The sequence below is a fragment of the Coturnix japonica genome, chromosome 1 (genome assembly GCF_054131305.1).
Source record: "Coturnix japonica strain WE chromosome 1, WE-NBRP24, whole genome shotgun sequence".
In the NCBI taxonomy this organism is placed as follows: Eukaryota; Metazoa; Chordata; class Aves; order Galliformes; family Phasianidae; genus Coturnix; species Coturnix japonica.
The window spans coordinates 87187075-87204417 of record NC_140663.1 but is presented as its reverse complement, the minus strand read 5'-3'; the positions used below and the strand labels follow the sequence as shown (position 1 = coordinate 87204417).

General features: G+C 36.3%; 1 long non-coding RNA gene across 1 annotated transcript in view; it reads right to left on the bottom strand.

Moving 5' to 3' along the window:
• LOC107322263 (uncharacterized) overlaps nt 1–17343 on the bottom strand; it is a 78480-nt gene that overhangs the window by 44937 nt on the left and 16200 nt on the right. The window contains exon 3 of the long non-coding RNA XR_001558877.3: nt 5525–5652. This is a non-coding gene — a long non-coding RNA (uncharacterized LOC107322263). The remainder of the gene's footprint in view (nt 1–5524; nt 5653–17343) is intronic.

The following is a 17343-nucleotide window of genomic DNA, read 5'->3' as shown; positions in this document are numbered from 1 at the left end:
AAAGACCGTAAAGCATTGCTCAGGTACACACCACTCATCACAAAGGCCTGTTGAAGAAACTCCTTTATGCACTGAGCAGAGATACATGCTTCAAATTGATGGTACAATGTGCCATAAGATGATTAGTAACTTATCATTGTGGTCTCTTCAGTTACCTACAGCACGAGTCCTCAGGGTTTTGTATGATAAATGCCCACCATGAGTTACAGAGCTTCAAGGATCTAGTTACTTATTCTGGGGACAGTAAGCAATGGACAACAATATTTTGGGCTTTGAACTCAGAATTTAGAAAGAGGTAGAGTCGAAAGTGCCTGTTTAGTTTAAGTTTCTGGCTGGAGAAGCTCTTCCAAGCATGACAGGCAGCACAGGAGTACATACACAAGTGGCTGTTTAAAAATTTAACGAGTAGGCAGTGGAGGCTGCTGTAATAGGTTGATCAAAGGCAAGAGTCAGCATCTTGACAGTGAATGAGTAGTAATAGCTACAGCAAGGTTGGACTCTAAAGAACCTGGAAGGCAAAAGCAGTTATTTCTGATGCAATATAGAAAAAGGAAAGCTGTGAGAGAGGGATACCAAAAGAGAGTGATCTTTTCAGCAGTATCCTTCATGGCTACAAGTGGAGCAGAACGCTATTTGTCAAGGCCAGAGTGAAGGATGTTGCTGTAGCTGAGATAAAAGAAGAGACTGAATGAGCTGGATAGAAAATCTTCTGTATGGAAATATTTTCAGAAGTGCTGAAAAGGAAGAAATGGTAAGGCTGAGACACTGTCCAGAAACCTCACTAGTCAAAATGAGCAGAACCCGGGACAGACTGACAAGTAAGTACAAGTGGGTAGTGGGCAATGAGCTCTTCAGTTGTACTGAGCCTGCCTAATGGCTACCTATATCGATGTGGTAAAGGCAGTAAAATAGGCTAGTTAAAGTTAAATATATTACTAAGTAAATGAAAGGAAAGGGAACTAAACTAGGGTTTGCAGAAGGCATTATTCAGAGAAATGGAGACAGAGAGATGAGACAAATGAGAGCTTCTGGTAACCAGCTACAGAAAACAGGAAGGGGTTAGTTGAGTTAGATCTGTTTGTCAGTGAATTTGGCCCTGATTATTGAAAGCCTCATCAGTTCAATTACTTCATTCCTTTGGCATTCACTTTTATACTATACAGGCCTGCAGTGGAACAGTCATCTCATGGCAGGGAGCACCAGGACCTTTTTCTGCCAGGCTCAAATGGGCTACCAAAGCAGGCAAGAAACAACACACGAAGAGCTAAGTCCATCACCTGCATTCATCTGGCCAAACAATCACCATATCTTAGATAAAACAATCTGCAAATTGGAGAGAATCTGTGAGTCTTCTCTGAAATATAACCTACTGCCTTTTTCTTTGTAATGCACCATTTTTCTTCTTCACCTATTTTGCTTAGTCATTCTAAAATGTTCCCCATCTGTTTAGTTATACACCACATGGCACAGTGGGAGTACTGTCTGGTTAGAGACTAATTCTAAAAGCAATTTAAATCAATGTGAGTGTAATTTACCATGTATAAGTCTCTGACATTCCCTTGTCAGTTTTACCCTTTATTGCAATCAGGGAAGCATTCTGTTGCAGTTCCCTGTTTTTCCACTCATTACTATTTTAAAATAATATCCTTATCCTCTGAATGCATATTAGAAGTACAAATGATTCTTTCAGAAAACTAATCCACTTACCTCTCTAAGATTCATCCCATGAACACGGTACGCTTAACTTAGCTTAAGTTTTTGGCTCTAGTCATTCTTACTTGCAGTTACTACAAAAATTATACTGCCAAGAGGGAAGATGAAGAAACTGATTCCCTATATTTTATTTTCTCTGAAAGAAAAAGTCAAAGGACAATCTATTAAGAACCAAAGAAAGGAAGTCTATGAAAGAAGAAATCCCAGGACAAGTATGGATGAAACTATGAAAGGCAATTAGTAGTTCAAGAAATATAGTTTTGGCTAAAAACAAAATCAGAAGCTTCAGAATCCTCATGAAAAACAGTCTGCAAAAGACTGAAGCTAAATTTTAGAAGAGCTAGAATGGAAACACAGTTGATATACCCCAGACAGAATCAAATGGGACACCTGCATTAATTTATAATAGGAAGAAATTAGCCAAAGGAAGGTGAGGATGAAATACCAATGAATGAATCAAGAAAAACAAAAAGAAGAGAGAAAAAAAAAAAAAAAAAAGAAAGAAAGAAAGAAAGAAAGAAAGAAAGAAAGAAAGAAAGAAAGAAAGAAAGAAAGAAAGAAAGAAAGAAAGAAAGAAAGAAAACAAAACAACAATAACAAAAAAAGTAAACCAATGAATCAACCAAAAGCACTGAAGGAGAACAAAAAACCAGAGGGACCGGAAGGACAATAAGGTCACTTCTGTTAGTCTTTACATAGAATAAATTTTCAAGAACCCTTGAAGAGGGAGGGGAGGAATCAAGATTTGAGACTGCAGCTGCAAATTACCACCCTACCACTGAATTAGAAAATTTGGCAGAAATGGGAAAGTAATCAGAGAAAACAGTTTGATGCTGGAAGAGGACTGCTACCTGTGATTGCTATAGAACTAGACATTACTGCATTATTTAAATAACATCACTCTAGTTTTTTTTTTCTGAAATTATTAACAAATTTAACACAAAAATACCAAATACAAAAAGAGAGGGCAAGATGTAGAACAGAATCTAAAAATATTCCACTCGTCTTTTGTATAGAGATACAAAGTGTTCCTAGGACACTTTTACAATTTCCCAAATAAAGCTGCTGCTTCATTTGCATAATATCCATTCATTTTTACTGCATTAAATTCATAGCTAAAGACAAAAACAATATATATTTCTCCTACCTCAAATGTACATAATATACTTAGAACATTACCAGGACCTTGGATCTCTCAGGCTTTGGCTTTAGTATTCATTGCCTCTTCTGTCCCTCTGAAAACAGTCTGACCTCCAGATCCTGTTGGTAACTAGAAGGTAGGACTAGGAATTATTGTCATATATGCAGTTATTTCTTATCAGAGCGAAAAGAATGGGCTAAATTTATCCCTTCTTGTATCTTCACTGAAGGTCAATGAAGCACCACACAATAGAGCAGAGCAATCCCTACTAATCCACTTTAACTCAACCAACAGAAGAATGGTTTTCTGTTCTAACCTAGAAGATTAGAAAAGACAGGAAAAGCATTTCCTGGAAAACTACAAGCAATTAAGTGCATTTCAATATCAGGCACTATATGTGGGGGGGAAAAAAAAAAAAAAGAGAGAGAAGGAATGCACAGAAGTTAAATCAGGCATTTAACTCAAGAGGTCCCACATTTGTTTCTCTCACCTTTTCTATCATAAAATGTCAGATTGCACCTTTCATTACCACTTCCAAGAACTATTACGGAACATAATTGCATAGAATGTGGATTGATGCTTTGGATTGCTAGTTCTTAACAAAACAGTTTCTAACAGAAAACATCAAAGAATTTCATAGGGAGATTGGATTCCTAGTCAGAAGAAGAGAGCATAAGCCCAGCGCTGAGCTTTGTGACTAGAGCTAACTACAGGATGGCAGATACAGGATCTGAGCCCAGTTCAGAGAAGAAATCTGAAATTGCTCATCTCATCTGCAACCTCTAACTAGCAGGAGATCTGCATACAGCAGGGCAAAACAGAAGAGGAGGAAAAAGTGATTCTGTCTTTTGCAGCTTGTCTCTACTATGCACACCATGCCAGCATCTCAAAAAGCAAAACCCCCGAAAGTCAAACCTCCTCATTCAAGTATACAGGCTCACAAGCACATTAAACAACAGTAAGCTCTGTCTTTTGATCAAAGGTCATCACAAAGTGCATGCCAATAAGCTTCCCCTTTTGTAGTGGATCATGATATTCCATTCTTTAAACTTTTCAAAGCCTTCTCAAAAACTGCCAGCCAGAAACATAACCAGAGGAAAGAGCAGAGTGTTCTTTTAACCAGGAACATCCTGCTGTCCTTTGTTATATGCATACTTAAAAACAGTGCTGATTCTTTTGCTCAGCTGCAGGTATTACCCAGAGTACAGAAATATGTTTCACGTGTTTCATTAATGTCAATTATATAGCAGCAAATTTTCCCACTAGGTACAGGCATTTGATCTTACTTGCAGGAATGCACATATAAAGACAGCTTCATCGGTTCAAGTGCACTGCTAGAAAGACCTGAGCTCATGCCTTCAGACGTCATTGAAAAGAGCAGACAAATAATGATTGCAGAGGTTATCCAATTTGAACGCAATGTGTGTGTCACCCAGCGTCACATATATAAAGCACAGGAAGCATTTATTCCCCACAAACCTGTTTTCAAAATGTGTCTGTGGCACAAGATTAAAAGAAAAAAAAATCAGAGCAAGAACTCAATAAAGCATGAGACATGGTACTCCGAAGTTAAACAGAAAGGGAGATTTTGTGTGATTCAGACATTTTATTATTATTTTTTTAACCAAGATCCTATTCATTACATGCCACAGAGGTGTAAGGAATACAGCTTTCACAGAAATTGTTTCCAATTTCCACTGTCTTCCAAAAGAGATGCCAATGTTTTATGTCAAGAAAGCAACCAAGCTTTTTGTTTCACTGAAAGAAAGTGGTAGATGAAATGGAGCACAGAGAATCAGAGAAACAGCTATTTCCAGTTCTAGCACTGAGAGTGCCAGTGCAACCCTACTGTACTCTTTCCATACTCTCAAAGAAAGCCTCTTGATCACAGCCATTTCAAGCAGGGAGCTGAAAATAAGCAAAGAAATACAGGATATTTAAGGAGAAAAGAGTAGGTTATAGGAAAGCCACAGAAATTTTTGAGCCAATCTTTTGCTATCAAGAGGTAATGATATTTCCTCATCTCTGAGTGGTAGCGCAACTCTCTGTAACAAGTGGTACAATACAGAAGAAGCAGCCAGTGTATGCTGGATCAAGGAATACCTCCAGAGCTGACATTCATACACAGAAATAAAGCAATGTGTACTTGGGTGACACACCAGGCTCCAGGAATTTAAGTTGATGCCTGTTCATCAGACAGTTTGAATAAAGCTTCTTTAGACTTGTAGATTGCTTCTCAAAAAGGAGATATATATATGTATTGCCATATATTTATATATTTTTTCCTTTTTATACCATGAGGAGTGAAAGTGCACTTTAATATCTGATTTCAATTATTTTCTTAGTTTAGTTACAGCAGGCAAATAGATAACATCCTAAATTACCCAAACTCTTATCATTGCTTTGTAAGGAAAAACTTTCTCAAGCTATCCCAGATCATCCATCATCTTTCTGTTCTGGAAGGAACACTGGGATTTTTGTGGGCTCTTTTTTACCTCCTGTTTCTTTCCCTTAGAATGAACAACAGCCTAACAACAATCATACCAGCAAACAAGCCTTTCCACAACTATCAACACAGAATGAAAATAGCACATTTCTATAGAGGAAGATAGTGAAAAATAATTTGTTTACCTGTATACACAGCAATATAATTAACAAAAGACAACTTACCTGACAATATGGGTACACTGTTTTGTTTTCACATTCTTCCTGGAACTTACACCTTTAAAAGATGCCTCTGAATCACCATCAAATGATGAAGTAGCCTCCCTTTCTAATGTCCAGGGAAGAACTTTTAGCTGAAAGAAGGAGAAATAGATAAATAAATAAATAAATAAATATCTTGATTAAAAAAATGAATTCTGGAAACCTTTTGTCCATTCTGGAAACTTTGTGTCCTTGTGGCTATTTTAATAATTTATCTGGAGAGACAATGATTTGCTTGAATGTGTGTTAATTACTGAAAACACTAAGCCAGTATAAAATAAATTTGTATGGTAGCAATTCACACCCTTTGTATGTTTTCAGGCCTATTGAAATAGAAGGGGAAAATGTCTTATGAACAATTAAGTAGTGCAAGGTTGCAACTTTGAAGGTGCAGATAGAAAACATTGCTTATTTCCATTAGAATTAGTATTGTCTTTAAGCTTCAAAATTACCATTACCAACTATAAAATGGAAAGCTGTAGGGTTTTTACAGGAAACTAAAAGTGTTGCAGAAATTTAAATGTCCTTAAGCTCATGTGGAGGTTTCAGAAAGTCCTTGATTTGAAGTGGTTCTTTCATACTAGCTAATTAAACTAACTGTTCTCAAGGTTTAGCTAATTACTAGCCATGTACTCTTTTTTTTTTTTTTTTTTTTTGTGCAGCTCAGATAACTTTGGAGGATGTTGAATTTAGGCCAACTTCCCTCTCTTGAGAAGTCTGAAAGAAGAACTGAAATTAGTATGAACCTCAAAGTGAAACTTGGAATTTCCACACATATCAACCAAAAACTCTACTAGAACTACATAGGACAGTAAAGGATGAAAAAGTAAAAATAAAAATAAATGAAAAACAAAGTAACAACTGCAGAGCAAATAGGAAGAAAATCACTGTGAGTCCAGTAAGGAACACATTAAATGATGTGAGACTCCTCTGCACCTATGGATCATAACCCACCATCACCAGCTTGGTTTCCCATGCACAGCTGCAGGGAGCTCCTGCAGTTCTTCCTGCTCCCTTCCTAGAGCAGCCCACCACATACCTCCTTCCCTCACAGATGAGCCATGTACAGGACAGGCCACAGCACCCTCATTGCCAGAGGTGCTTTTTACCTGGGCAGCCAAGCAGAGCAGGTAGTCACCAACCCACATTGCAGCATTTCTGTCTTAGAGGGTGTGAAATGCAAGTCACCAAGGTGACTTTGAACCATATGAGTAAGAACATGGTGCTCCCAAACCTGTTGCCTGCATGCAAAGATTTGTGACAAAGAGAGAGGTGGAGCGACTGACATAGAAAACCTGCACATTTTGTTGTCATGAGGAAAAAAAATAAAAATGTTTAGAGGGAGAAATTACCAAGTTTCTCACATTTTTCAGTCTTATGATACATTTTTGTCCACTTTCAGCTATCAGTTCATTATTTCAATTCCAGCACTACCTGCTATGTTATTCAAGTACCATACAGTAAATTCATGCTGGGTAGTTTCTCTGTACTCTGCTATTCATATTTCCTAAGGAGACAGCACAGCTCTTGCAAGAACAGGCATTTAATTCACAGCCCTGCCATGGGCTCCCTGCCTGACCACAGACAAGCCACTTAACCTTTCAGTGCTGTGGTTTTCTCAGCTCTAAAAAGGGAAGAATAACGATGCATTTCTTGCTTTTTATTCATTTTGCCTACTTAGACTGTATGCTCTTTAGGGTGGAGGTTATCTGCATGAAGTTATAGTACTGCAGTATTTATCAGTATAAAGATATCAATTGCCCACATAAAATAGTTCAGAATTTATTCTTTTTATGCGAATTGAAGTTCATCACTATCAGAGGGAGCACAAAAGGTTCAAATGTTTTTAAAAAGCAAGCAAATTTCTCCACATTGCCTGTATTTATAGATACTGTGCTGTCAGCCTCTGAAGTTAAAGCAGCATTGCACATGTAGCCTTGGTTTCTGACAACTGGGAATCCTACAGCTGGAAAAAGGATTAGGATCTGCCTCGGCACTGAGCTTCCCAGCTTTCTTGTTCAGAACATAGGAACTGCAATTTTAATGTAGATTTACCACTATTTTGTTTCTGTTTGTTACAGTGGTGATAAAATGCATAGTGGCCAAGACACACACATAGTCCCTTTTTCAGACTATAATGGGTAATAATATTATCATTTATACTGTTAGACTGCTAACTTGTTAATCTAGCCAGCTACTTTTATATGACAAAGAAAAAGAAAAAGCACGTGTACCTGCTTGCAGAGATTCTTAACTCTGTATTAAGAAAAATCTAGAACCAAGCATAGATACTACACCTTCAGTGAGATAATTTATGACACTTTTTTTGAGGGTGAATGAAATGGACACAAATTGAGACATGACATGGAAGACAGAAGAACTGTCTGATGTCTGATTATGGTAATGGAAGTGCATTTGTTTCTATACCATTAATGATGTAGTTTGGCCTACAGGCTTTATTTACTTAAGATGTCATACATAGTGAGGTTTTGTTCATCACTGGGAAAGTCCCCTCCCTCTGTTTAATGGAATTCAGCAAGGCTGACTTACCCTTTCTAGAAAATTATCACAAAAATCCTGGGGAAAGCAAGGTGAGAAAGTGAGTATGGAGGCTGCGATGAAGAAAGGAAATTCTTCAAACCACCTACACTATTAATAATGTGCTTCCAAAAGCATTACTAATTTGCTATGTCACTACTATGAAAACTTTTTTTTTTTTTTTTTTTTTTTTTTGTGTGTGCTATTCTTAGGGCATATGGGACCTTTGTAAGGTTGAAGTTTTTAAAAAAGATCTGACTATCCTGGGATATTTTCCTGACTTTTTTTTCTTTGTTTTAAACTTGCACATTCAGATGTACTCAAAAGACAAATTTACTGGTACTGTCTGAAATCTGTATCTGAGGTCGTGTTTTACATTTGTAGAAATAACAAAGTTCCAAATCACAGTTTAGATTTATCTTAATATTCCATACTGCTGGTGGCACAGGTGTGTCAGATGCTTTTTTGTCAGACTTCCCTTCTTCTGTCATCTGTTGCATGACAACAAAATGTGATAATATTGGTGGGAAGGTTCAGTTTCTACTGCCATGCCACCAACATCCACCTCTGACACTGTGGACCAACATAATGAAATAGAAGACAGTACTTTTGGAGCATCCCTAATATGTATGCATATATTTACATATGTATATGGTAGCATGATGGTTTGATATACTAATTATAGCAGAGGTTTGCTACCTGCTAAAAAGCTGAAAAAGCAAACATTTTGTAGAATGAATACATGCATGCATTCACACATGGTTTATTTCCGTTGCAAAAATGTGTTACTCAGTACTGCAGATGTTGTTAACCTGATGTCCTGCCTTTGTGATGTATCCTAGAAGCTGCAGGCATAACAGAAAGATTCTTTTCTGCTAACTGGGAAAATAAATTAATAAGGTATCATGAGTTTTCTTCTCAATGGAACAGCATCATTAATACCATGTTACTTCAGGCATAATTCCTAAATAAACCCTTGAGGTTTATATGCACCAGAACCACAACCAAGGCCATTTTCTATCAAAACAAAACAAGAACAAAACAAACATAAGGCAAACATATATGTCTGAATATTTCATTGAAACCACAAATTATCAAAGGAAAACTACTTGAGCAGCAAGAGAAAAGCTGTTCATTTAGTAAACAACTGTAGATAGTAAAATGTAATTATCACAAAAGCAAACTTTGCTAAGGGGATAACTGTGAAAGCTGTTACAGTAAAAGGTCTCTTTATATTTCTGTATTAGCAGCATGAGATCTCTCTGGAGAAAACAGTTCTTAATAAAACCACACATGGAGAAGACCTTTTCAGTCCTTGCTCTCCACTGCACCTTTGCTTACAAAACAAATTAAGCTCATTTGTTTGCAGTAATGACCACATGCAGAAAATGAACAAAAGACTTTCTCAGTATTTCTTGGCAAAATAATTTAATCAGATTTTAGACACTAAATCACTCTTGACTTACAGGATGAATGACTAATCTGAGCTCCAATTTTAGTTTCAGTCTTTCATTTGATAAATCTCTAAACTGACTTTTTGGAACTAATCAAGAGGAGAAGTTAAAATCAGGCTTCTTTTGAGATCAGTTTTCTAACCTTAAGGACAGAGATAAGATACAGTTAGACAAAGGCAACAGCAGACTGTAATAGCAACCATACACACACAGTTTCTTCTTATATTGTACCTCTAACGTCATTTTCTAAGGAGTATATTCAACACTATAAATAGTATAAGTGTTCATTTTAGCAGGGAAAATTAGTCTCCAAATTCTATCCTTTAATATATTTTCAATTATTATTAATTTAACCATGCTTATCTCCAGCGTCGACATACTACTTTCTAAACTAATTTTGAAAGATGCTAATTGGCTTTTTTTACTTCTTGGTCTTCAAAAATACATCACATGTAAAATTTTGTCCAATAAAGAAACAGATGGTGAACAAAAATCTACATCCAGGATGCTCTTGGCTTCTGTCCCTTTCCTTAGGGTGAAGGTATTCTGAAAACTGTGAGGAGACTCACACAGATATGAAGGATCAGAACTACCGATTGCAAAAAGATAAAGACAACAACAACAACAAAAACAAAAACAGCTGATAGCTGATAATATTAGAAACACTTGTTTGTTTTTAGCTTGCCCAAAAAAATTAAAGTGCAATATAAGAGGACTAGGATGTTTAGATAACAAGAAGCAATCTAAACTTCCACTTCCTTACTTCCCAGGGGAATAATTCTGTAAATCCCTGCCATGCATGTCAAAGCCCAGTCAGCCTTTTGAAGGTCTAAAAGGTCTTCTGAGAAAGAAGGTTATCTGGTTATCGTTTCATCACTTTAGTCTGTTCGTGAACATGCAGTTTGATGCTCTGAACATTCATTTCTTGCTTTCCCAGTCCCCAAGGACCAGAAGATCTTTGAACCAAGAAATCAGTGATGTTGCCTGTGTAGTTTACTTAAAGACCAATCTTTTCTTGGTTAGTGACCTTAGTTCAGCACAAATGTTTGATTAATAATTCTGATGACATCGCTCCACATTTTGTACTTGTTTCGACTCTGCCTTTTCAGGCAGAGTTCACACTGAAATCAAAAGGAATTACACTGTGGTAAAGATGGCTGCTTTCAAAGTAGCACGTTTCTTTGCATGCAGATTAGTAGTTTGTGGTATCTTAATCACCCTCTCCATATGATTAAGGAGCATCCATTGTCTTAAGTTTCAGGGATATAATTTCACATTGATTTTTAAGCAAAGTCATCATTGATTTCAGTAGGAAGTTCTGCCTTGAAAAGGAAATAAATAAATAAACAAATAAAACCAATGATATATTATGACTCTTAGAAGGTAAATAGTCTAAGAGAAATCATTTGAAGATGTTTCAGATGTTGCAAAGGGAGTTTGTTTCAGAACACGAAGAAATGAAACTGGTGCATTGTCTGAATTTTCTCATTGATCTCTAAGAAAAGAGAATTTATAAAGAACACATACTCAATGTGCATACCTGTCTCAGGGAAAAATACATTCAAACTACAAAAATTATGGTGCTGATCATGTCCAGAGCATGACTATAACAACAGCTGCTTGATGAAGAGCTCTGCAAAAGAAAAAAGTGACTATAGTTTCCTCCACATAATTTATTTCTCAGCTAGACACAGACAAAGAAAATGTCTTTATTCTAACCTACAACCACCAGATTTTTATTTTTATTTTTTTTAATTTAATAAAAATTGCCATTTGTACAAAAATTTAGGTCCAGAGCAAGAGCATATTTGTTTTAGCAAAATTAGAAAAGTAAATATAGAAAATACAGAGAAAATATTCTGCTTCTATTGTTTCAAGATTTGTCAGGAAGAAACAAACGAACAAAAAAAGTTGACAAGACAAAGAACAGAAAACAAATCAAATCAAAACAAAACAAAAACCCAGTGGTTCACCGAAAAGACCTCACAAGGTGTTCCTGTGATTTCGTCTCTCACTGGATCCTTGAGAGAGTACTTAGTCTCTAGAAGAGGTTGTTTCTCTTCTACGACAGCATTTCCAATGGTTTCTCTCTCCACACCTGACAAAACTTTATGGCACATTAGTCTGTCAAAAAAAATCTCTGTAACAAAAATCTCTTTCATTCCTTGTTCACTTAGCTTCACTACAAAATAGCTGTCCTCATTAGGTTATTCCTCATTCCACTGTATGTAATTTATTGTGATCACTTATCCTCTAAAACTATCAGCCAAATGGTTTATAGATATCTATACCACCCAGGAATAGCAGACTTGTACCTAACTAAGCATGCAGAATGAGGAGAGGCAGCTTGAATCCACCTGCAGCCAGCCATGCATGCTGTATCAAATAGCAGTTGGACGCACTACCAATCTCATCTTGATACCTCCTTCCTCCATTTTCTGCTATTTCCATTACAACAAAGAGTGAAAATAGGGGCGAAGTTGAGCAATATGCAAGTCCTTCTTTGCACAGACTACAGCATGAATAAACACTTTTAATCCCTTGCATATAGACTGAGATCGCAGCTGTCAAAGTACAGCTGTATCTGTAAAGCTGAAAATTTAAGTTGCTACTGTCCAAAACAGAGAAATAAAGTCTCTAGATGGGACTATAATAGATACACTCTGTATACTGACATGGGTAGGTCTCTAATATATGCTCAGCAATAGGTTACATGTCACCACTGACAATGTCAAACAGAATTATTCTCTCCACTTCCCCTTTATTTGTGCGCGGATACAAGATACTTGATCTTTTTTCCTTAGGAAGATCTTCCTACCTTAGGAGGATTAAATTCACATTCAAATTGCAGCAAGAGGAAAAAGATTCTATCCTCCTTTGGTATGGCAGTAGCAGTCAGAACCAGGAAGGAAAAGATTTCTCTCTCTCCAGAATTCCCTAATTACCTTTCACCTCTATGCTTGTGGCAAACAGTTACTGAAATTTAAAAGTGAGTAGATTGCACAAAGATGTTAAATAATATATAAAGCTATTAGTTATTTCATCATTTTGTCAACAATTCAACAAATAAATTAAGAGGTTTTTTTAATGCATAAATGTAGTGAAACAATAAATTAAATAAAAGGCCAACTGATTAAAAAGAAAGATCTATGCAACCAGCTCCACCCACAGAGATATTTGAATGCCTCTGTGATCATTTTTCTCCTTGTCCCAAGGGAGAAATAATTGATTTCAATATCAAACTTTCTCTCCCTTCTAATCAGCTGCTTTGATTCTCCTAGCTGCCAAACAAGGGGCAGTCCCCACACACACATACATGACTTCCATGGGCCAGCTTTTGTAAGAAAGAATACGATCCCCAAAATGGGAGAGAGGCAGAAATTACTTTACTAACACAATGGCGATAAAGCTACCTCAACAGACCTTCCTTCAAATGCTATGCACTGACTATTCAACGGGAAAAATAAAAATGATTGAGATGTTATTTTTTTCTCAAAGTGAGTCTGAAAATGCAGTACCATCTCCTATAAAACTCTCAAGGGGATTTTCAGCTTGAAGTCTTAGCACACATTCATGACAGATGAATAATCCATAGCTCCCACGGTCTGTACAAATCCATGGACATGCTACTCCAGGGCTTCTCAAAATTAAAAATAAATAAATACGGCAGAAAGAAGTTTTCATTACTTGCTGCATTATTAGCTTATAATGTACCTTTTGAATGATCTTTTAATGACAGTTCCTAAAATGCAGGTTAGTCAGACAGGGAATACACATAATACATTTTTTAGGACTTACATATCAGTTTTGCATTCACCTGAGAGATTCAAATGGTTCCTACAGAGCAATTATGACCATCTAGAAACATAGCACAGTCTGGGACAATACTATGCTAAGAAAAAATGGAAATATTCAGAGCACTGTTTACACCACAAGAACCTAATTCAGAATTCAGGTTGAAGCTGTGTCCTGAATGCATTGCACTGGGAGATCAGCCTTTCCTGCTGGTCAGAGACCAGCTGAAAGTAAATCATAGCATGCGATCCTAGGGGAAGAGGAAATTTTATATATACTTGTTATTCAAAACAGAATTCCCCTGAAACTGTCGCTGTAAAGTGACCCCTTGAAATTCTTTAAATTTCAAATGCATCTCCTTTCTCAAGTAGTAGCTTAGTACTTAATAAGAGGGAGAAAAAAGTGATTCTATTTTTAAAAATACTTACGGTATAGGTGGTGAATTTCAAAGCACTTTATATTTCTCTACTATTATCTAGAGTGCAGATGTCACAGAATAATTCTGCTGTTATTTTTCCACATTATTTCTTGAGTTAAAAGACCTGACTGCTATACAGTCCAGGGTTGCTGATTTCCATTGCAATTCCTCTACTTTCAAGCTTACATAATTTATACTGCTTTGTCTGCTACCTTCATGCTCAGCTGCTGTCTCCTTAAGTATTCAGGGAATATTAGCAAATTTTAGGCTTGCTTTATACTAAAAACAGTATAGCATGGCAGAAAAAAAAGACCTCGTTGTCAAGACTAAAAATCAACCATTTTACTTATTTCATTTCTGTTTGGCTCTAAGATAAAGTACCCTGACATATATTCCATTGTACTGTTTGCATTTGAAAATCACAGAGAAGCATTATCAAATGGCTCTGTAGTCATACAAGATGATCTAACTGAAAGAGAGATCATGTAAGCTATTGTTAGAAGAAAAGGACAGGTTAGCGGAACATGATAAAACAAATGAACAAGCGAGGCAGCAAATGAATCAGAAGAATTACCCCATCATAGCGTATCTGTCACTGAACTAAGGTTACATAGCAACAACAAAACTGTCTTCAAATAATCCACCTTGCTAACATTGATTCTTCAGTTCAAAAAGATGCTGCTCTTTGGGGACTATATATAAATGCTGGTGTTCAGAGCATCAAAGCTGTTTGCTTCAGAAAGGAATGCTCAGGTGGATTAAACAATTCCAAGACCTTCTCAAAAGACTTTTTGGCCTGTTAAGGAGCTGGCTGGTATTTGCTGTGCAGTACAGGGATTTGCAAAGGAATCTCCCTTGAGATTGTCACAACATGAGCTTTTGACTGATGATAGACCTGACTGGAGGCCTGGCATCTGGGTCCAGAACAGAATAAGGAATCTTTGCAGTGCAGACCATTAGTTGGCACCAAAGACAGATAAAGTGGCAAAGAGGTGCTTGCAACAAGAAAGAGACTCTACATAATATGAGGTCATGCTTCTAAAGGAGGAGCTACAGTTCTGCTCTCATCAAGGCTCTGTCCACTTAACTTTTGGCTGAAAATAACAGATATTAGGTTTACTCTGCACCAGCTTCTCTAATTCATGATGGGTATAAGTAGAATACTAGAATTTGAAGATGTGTTAGCCTTTTTTATTTTAGCTGCAGTTTAAACAAAGTGTTGTTTAGATTTCAGTATCTCTGGAATAGAAAAATGTACACAACAGTTAACTCCCAAAGAAAATTAGACAAAGAATGAAAATTTCATTGGAACCTTTCTTTGAAAATGCTGATCTTCTAAGACTTGAATGTTTGATTTGGATACATGTGCAATGAATAACAAGCAAAGCTTACCATTTCTTGGATCTCACATACGAATCCCTCTGATTTTTCTAAAAGAGAGCTTGGTATTGTAGAAATGGAAATCTTGATTTTTGTAGTTGTCATTTGTTACAAGAGAGAGGGAAGGATTTTCAGTCAGTTTCTCTGGATTTCAAATAGCATAGAAGAGAAAGTTGAGATATGGAAGCTGATTTATACCAGTGTCTATTACTTGTTTTAGTTTCCGTTTAGTTGATAATTAGGAGAAAACATAATCAGGTCTTATCAACAGTGTCTATAGGTAAAGACTAACATTTCAATTTAAACATAGATTAATTAATTATAACAGATGGAAAAAAATAAAAATAAATCTGACTTTCCATACAGACTCCTATGCTATTAACCAAATAAATTATTAATGGCTATATTCCTCTTCCCTGTCTGTTCAGTGTCTAACCATTGCTGTGCATATACATGGAAATGGAGAGAGATGGTATAAACAATGTGCACCTTTAAAATATGAAGGGCATTTATTTTTTTTTCTTAACTGGTATGTCCATCAGCAAACAGGACAAACAGACACTTATTTTTATGGCAGCCTTCTAGTTCAAGATTTAATGGAGAAAGAGGAGCAGAAAAAACTATTTTTCTTCAGAAGGAAAGAAATGTACACCTGGGACAGTCATGTTTCTAACACAAACAATAAGCATTCAGATTCTATTATGGCATAGTAACACTTTTAATAGGAATGGATTGCATTTTAAGTCTGCAACACTACTGACGAGACTAGCCTCTTCTTTCAAAACAAGTTTTAAAACAAGTGAAGAAAGCAGCATATTTTGAAATGTTAGCTATTTCATAAAAGAAAATCTAAATAGAACAGCTGTGGCAAGACTAACTTCTCACAATTATACAGCATCACAAATCCCCTTGGGATACTGATTCCATTATATTTTATCGTTCCTGAGTTCAGTGAAATTCTTTACAGAAAGCATTTTCCTAATCAAGCTAACAGCAATTCTGAAAATGTTGCAGTAATCTGTATTCTTTATTAAGCATATATTTGCTGACTAAACAAATGACTCTTGTTTACTTCCATGAGATAATAGCTCTGATGCTATGTTTTCCTGCAAGTCTAATATATGATTTGATGCCACAAAGAAAGGAGAATTTTAGCAATGAACATGATCCAACTGCTGAACAAAAACTTGTTTTTGTAAAACTCACCTGATCACACCCATAAAATGGTAATGTTCTGCTGCTCTGTGTTAACAAGACCGACCATTTAAGTCTATTAAGATACATTTCATTACCTCTGCCAAATGCAAATGACTTTCAACCTTTTCACAGCAGTAAAGATTTACTGTACAGTTTAAAGAACGATTGTGCCTTTCTTCTTATACAAACAGGATTTGTTTTCATGACTACATTCCCAGCAATTTAGGAGCTATAATTCATTGGGCTTGATATACTTCTGTAAATGTTTGTTAAGGAATTTGAGTAACAGCCCAGGCACATCCAAACTGATTTATTGAGAGATACTTGCAGGAATGCTACCTCATATCACACTATAGTTAACATTGTCACTAGTGGAATATTTACTCAGTTATCAAATACCACACAATGCAGAGATAAATACAGTCTGTAACTCCCCTTAGAAATAAGATATATAATTTTATAATAAGACACAGGGTGAGGGTTATGGTAAAAGTTAATCTTTATGAATACATTTTCAGCCTCAGACTTTGATGTTTATATATCACAATAAGTAGGTTATAGAATTAATAAGCTTAGTGTAAACATATGAATACGTCCCAGAATATGCAGATCAGGAAGGAAATGAAAGTTCCTGTTCGACCAAGTTCAGCATACATTAAATTATTTGTAGGACGTTGGCCTGAAATGTTTATTTCTACATTTAAGTGGAAAATTGTGTGTACTACTGAGGCAACAAAGCTTTCCTCAAAACCCAGGAAACACCACACTACTATAATCAGTTCTGCTCAACATCTTCTGTATCTTGTTCTGTCACACACCATTACAGTGGCAAGAATCACAGTGCTGCAGTTGCAGCTTCTTCCATCCATCACCTCACCATCACTGACAGCCAACAGGGTAGATGACTGAAAACTCAAGTACAAATATATACTTATTACCAAACACCAACACAGGTGTTCCACAGTTACTACTTGGGTGAGTGAGTAGTAATCTGCAGTGAT